Below are 6,031 nucleotides of genomic sequence, written 5' to 3' on the forward strand. Positions count from 1 at the left end.
CCCATAAGGAAGCCTGAAGTTCCCTGAACCCCACCAGCCACAGCCCCACACTCCCTAATCTGTCCAGCCCTCTACTTGGTCAGTGAAGCCAGGCTACAACAACCACCCATGTTATTAAAACCCCAGTTATCTGTGAAATTCAGACACAGTGCAGTAAATAATTAGTGGCCAAATTCATTTTGCTATCCTATTGCTTGCTATTTTGAACAATTAATGTCTGAGTCCTTTAGGGTAAGTGAATGTTGGTTTTGTTACTGCAGTTTTAGAGCACTAGCAAAAGAAACTGTGGTTCATTTTTAATGAGTATTTTGGGGTTTTCACAAATGTTGTGATTTCCCAAGCCAATCAGATTGCATTTCAGACTTCTTTTTGATGCTGTACTAAGAAAAAATATTTTTTCCAAAGAAAACTCAGCATTCTCACATAATCTTACCACTGCCAAATGCTGGTGGCTCATCACAGATGAAAGCTGGAGCTGACACCACAGCAAAATGGTACCAGTAACCTAAGATGATGCAACAGATATAGCTCATTTTGTGCTACAGTAAATGAACTTCAACAAATATTATGGATTATGTGAAGTTCCCTGCTCGTGAGCAACACTAATGACTTTTTTTGTATAACATAAACACGTGTGGTTTATATAATACCATGTTCTGATGTAGCAGCAGAGTAAAACATTTGCCCATGAAACATCAGTGCCAGAAACAGTTTTGGATCATTACAGGATGGATAATGTCACTGGGAGGAGACCAACTGTCTGCATGTGATGAGCTGACAACAGTTCAAGCAGCCATACTGATATTTTACCACCACTGTATTAATACAGACATTTTGCAATGATTTAGATTTGCCAGATTTAGTCAGCTCAAGAAGCTACATTAAAATTAAGTTTTATTGTTGCTAGTTTAATGCCTCCTGTATAGCAAGCCCACAGCTCCAGCCATGAGCACATGTTTGATTCTGAAAATGTACTTTGAAGAGACTGATATTGCTCTACACAGCTGGCTTGTTTTCTTCCTTCAGAATACACATTACATATTGGTCACTACATTTTACAAAAAAATGACCAACATAAAAAGGTTGGATTAAAAAAAAAACCCAACATCTGCACTTCTCATTAATTTTAAATTGTTCAAAAAGTCTTTAAAGGCCAGATGAGAAGGTCAAGAGCTAGTAAGAACAAAACTACTTCTTTATTAAGAAATAAGTAAAGCACAGAATCTAGCCATAACTATGCTGTTGTGTCCATACTAAGTTTGAGTATCTGGAAAATTGAAGAGACAATAATTAGCACTGCAAATTTCTTAGACAAGCTGAAATGAAGACAGACAGAAGTATTTTTTAAATATAAAAATGGTCTTTATTTCTTCAATACAAGGTAAACTACTATTGCAGTTTAAGACCAACACAAAAGTTGGACAGCAAATTGCTTAACAGTCTCCTAAAGGCTGAAAAAAAGAAACCCATGATACCTAAGAATTATGCAGTATTTCAAGTATGACATCTAAAAAGGATGAAACAATCCCTAAACTTATAGGTTTAACTACGTAGCTCTGGTGAAAAATGTATTAAAATCCATATTTGCTAGGATACCATCTTACCTTGTTGAGAAATACAGGGTCTCCAGAAACTCAAGTATTCAACAGACTCTTTGGCCTGCTGGTATCAGGAAACTGTTTATCATATATATATAAAAACCTTTGGAGTCAGGCATTCTGACAGGCATCCATTTCCTTACATTTTGCATTGCAATTCTGCATTTCAACTTAAACAAGCTCACCCTCCCATCCCCCTCCTGTAATTCAAACCCATTTCTTGAACACATCCTTGTGCAAAACGGGAACTGGGAAATGGAATGGTACAGGAAGACAACACAGCCTTTTGTTTAGAAAGTCAGCAGTGCTGGTAATTGCCAAAAAAATGTTAAGGTTTTACCAAACAGGAATGTATTTCACCTTTAAAACACTTGGCTTTTTTTTTTTTTTTTTTTCTCCTTTTTTTTATTTTAAAAAAGGACACCTGCAGTAGTAAGGAAACTGAATTTGCAATCACTTGTATTTATAAAAGCACACACATTCCTCATTTTCTTACATTTGAAGATTGAGGGAATGTCTGTTTCATAATGTAATAATAATATGCACAGTTTAAAATATTTTCTATTACAAAATACAGTATACAAGAGGGTGAGGCCAAAGTCTATTACTTGAATATATTCCAAAGTAGTAGCACGGAATAATGTAAAAATCACATTACATGGTATGAATAGATGGGAATTTTTACAACTTAAACACTCCATTTCATTGGGATCAAGGGTATACTGTTTACTATTTTCAAGAGACTTAGGTAACACTAATGTACTTCCAAAGAAGCTTTAAAAAGATACAAGCACAGGCTTAGGTCATACCAGAACCTAAAACCCACTGAAAAAACTGAGGCTATGGAAGGGATTCAATAACTAACAAGTGCATAATATACAAACAGTATGAGATGCTTTATCATCTTTTGTCCAACATGGGGAAAAAAATCATCCCAAGAGAACATCAAATAGAGGAACTTCTAGGCTTCCAACTGCTCCTTCTTAATTCATCCTCTAAAGTTAGAATAAATCTAAATGTATGTCAGATCTTAATTTTGGGGGGAAGGGAACCACAAGAAAAACAAAAAAACACCTCAAAAATGCCATTTACCCCAAGCCTGCCTGCAATATTAATTGCAGAGCATCACAGTAAACATTTGCAAGAGTATTTCTGCATAAATATCATTACTAATTAGCATGCTGCAACCATTATGCTTAAGACCTGTGCAGCCAATTACCAAAATAATTTAAATCCTAAACAAATCCATGTTGCTTCTTTCCTACATCAAAATAATTATTTTGGAAATAATTCAATTTTATATACACACTGATCTGCATGTTCTTTCTCTGAGATCCCAAAATGTTTCTATTTCAATGCAGAAGCAATTTAGTGTTTTGCATCTCTGAAGAGTACCAGTCTTAAACATGCATGTTTTATATCTGAATCTACAAGACTGTCTTAATGAGAATTATGTCAGGAAATTTAAGGCTGTATCTCAGTGTACACAAAACCCAATGACAACTTTAAGAGGCTATGTATAAAAGTCTATAAATAAAATTAAGAGCAAAGCCTGTTTAACCTGTACACGGAGAGCAAGTGGGTAAGAAAAGGAAATGAAGAATTAATTATTTCTATAAAGAATGCCATGTATTTTTACTAGAAACACAGATGACAAGTATATACAACATTTAAATCTCCAATTATCCACATACAACTAGGAAAACATTTACATGGGTTTGGGTATGCAACTAACCAATCGGGTAAAAAAATAGTTAGAAAAACTAAGCCTCACCACTTTCAAAGGAACAAAAAATAGAAAGCACTCACTCCTTAAAAAAACCAACCAAGCAAAAAACACAAGCTAATACCTAAATTTAATACGTTCTCTTGTTTAACACAAAAACAACAGCTATCCAAGCTTATAAGCCACACTGTAAATAAAAATTTGAACAAGTTCTGACATTTTTCAAAATGCTATCAGAACACTGAAATTATTGGCACAGAAAGCAAAAAGGGTATGAGGAAAAGAAAGACTGTTGAGTTTAAAAAATGCTGTGTTTTTCTTCTGAAGTATTTTTGACCTGTCAAAACATACAGTCCAGTAGAAATTGTACTTTTTTAAAAAAACCCTCTACTTCTAAAAAACAAACGTCCAGGAAAACGGCTTCTGTTGCTAAAGCACCACCAACCCCTAAGTCACTACTTCTTTTTGTCTTTCAAGATAAAGGACACAGCCTGAAGATACTATTTTCAATGTTACTTGTAAAATCATATTTGAAAGAAATAAAGTATTTCCTCTCACATCACACTTTTTTTTTTTGCCCTTTCATCTGCAAAAGGAGATTAAATACAATCAGATGAGTATCAAAGAGCAGAGCAGTAGCCATCATGGCATCATCACTAGTCAGTAACTTAACTTCCTGAGCATGCACAGGAAACTGCCAGTAATGTTTAATAAACCAAAACCTAGAAAAATTCTACTACAGATCCAGTTATACATGATGTGCATTAGGCATATGCCTTTTTGGTGTCTATCACGGTCTTTGGAATTTTTTTCTGTACATTTTTTTTTGTTTCATTAAAAAAAATCTAACAAATGAAACTCACTATAACAAGAGAGTATTACCTAAACTGCAACACTGTATATTTATCAGTTAGAACTAATTATTCAGAGAAGCAGCAGAAATAAGGGGCTTCACACAGGGACCTCATCTCTCAAGTCACCATGATTGCTAAGCTTAACTTGTTATTTTGCCCTTGCTACTCCCATTGCCAGCAATGGAAATCTACATATATAGAGTGAGAAGTTACACTCTGTGTAAAAAGAGCAACAGTCTCCTTAAATCTATTTCAATGTAGAGTAAAATATCCGTTCCTGAATAAAACACTTGTAAATGTACTTTTTTATTTTAAGATTTAATATATCTATGCAATGGAACATTACTTACCTGCTGCCTCTCCAGTATTAGCTATTCCCCATGTAACAGCTACAGGCAGGTTATTTCTTCCTTAAACTCATTATACACAGCAGTAAACAATGTTTTTAAGTGAAGGAAAAAAAAAATTTTAACAGTACGCTTTGTAACCACCACCTATTCACAAAAATCAGGAAATGAGTAAGGACTTGTTTGATACAACTTTCAGTTTTACAAAATTTTAAAAGGCAGTTTTTCAGTTTCAAACAGGATTAAACAAACACGTCAAATACCTTCTCAGTAGCAAATAGTTCAATAAACACCAATGATCCCATGCATGAGGAACTGAGGTACACAATTTAAGGGAAAAAATGAGGGAGAGTCTGAAGCTGAAGCCAAGTCCAACAGCATCAATCTGGCTGCATGAAACCTGGCTGAGTGGTAGGTGACAAAAACATTAGAGCATTTCAGACTTTAGCAAAACTTCCACAATTGCACAGGCTACTGGTCCCAACTCAGTAAAGCATAAAAATTGCCCACATATGCAAATAAGGTACTTAAAGCATATGTTTACATTCTTTGAAATCTGTGGAATTTAAGCACATGCTCTAAATGCTCTGGAAAACCCAATAGATTTAAGTGCTTTCCTGAACAGGGTAACACTTTAGGTTGTCTGCAGAATCTTTAAAAAAATCAGTAGAAAAAGAAATCAAGAGCTGTCTAAGAGTTACCTCTTAAAGCCATCTGAGGTCTTGAAACTTAACTTAAAACATTAAGTGAGTAAGTAAAAACTACAAGAATTAATCCATTTCATAACAATTTACAACAGACTAAGAGCAAGCCTTCGTGCAAGGCTGCCAGAAACTAAGTTTTTGTAACTTATATGTAGTTTCTAGTCATTTGCGTTTCACACAATGAGATTTAAAACAAATTCTTAAATTTGAAGTCAACTTCCATGGTGAGCTCTAATGATTTGTTTTTAGGTAAATTTACAAAACCTCATCTGACGGATTTAATTAGCGCCACTTTTTGCTAAGACATTTCCATATTGCCCATCACTGAAAAAGGACATACAAGTGTACTTTCTCTTGTATATGTATGTGTGAATAAACCCCAAAGTATTATGAAAATACCATACCCATAAAGGCTGAAAAATGGAAAACATCTCGTTTCTTCTGGCACATTTCTAATATACAACTATGTACAGACTGCTACGGCCTTGGGGCTGGAGAGGGAACACACAAGCACTGTTACTATAAAACTGTAAACAACTGCAGGGTTTTGGTTTTTATTTAAATCTAACCTTTCCACCCCCTACTTTAGACAGCTTGAGTTCATAGGAACAGTTTAAGTTTGCATTTAGCTGTAGTGTCAATCAGGATCGAGGCTGTATTAGAGAGAAAATTTTCAGCGTGCTAAAACCACGGACCTGGGACAACCTCTCCTCGGAACACCAGACCACAAAGAGCTGCAGTTTTTACAGTTTTATATGTCAAGTAGCAAATTCACAAGCCACCTAGGTAAACACTGCTAGAA

The sequence above is a fragment of the Heliangelus exortis genome, chromosome 1 (assembly GCF_036169615.1).
Source record: "Heliangelus exortis chromosome 1, bHelExo1.hap1, whole genome shotgun sequence".
NCBI classification, from domain to species: Eukaryota; Metazoa; Chordata; class Aves; order Apodiformes; family Trochilidae; genus Heliangelus; species Heliangelus exortis.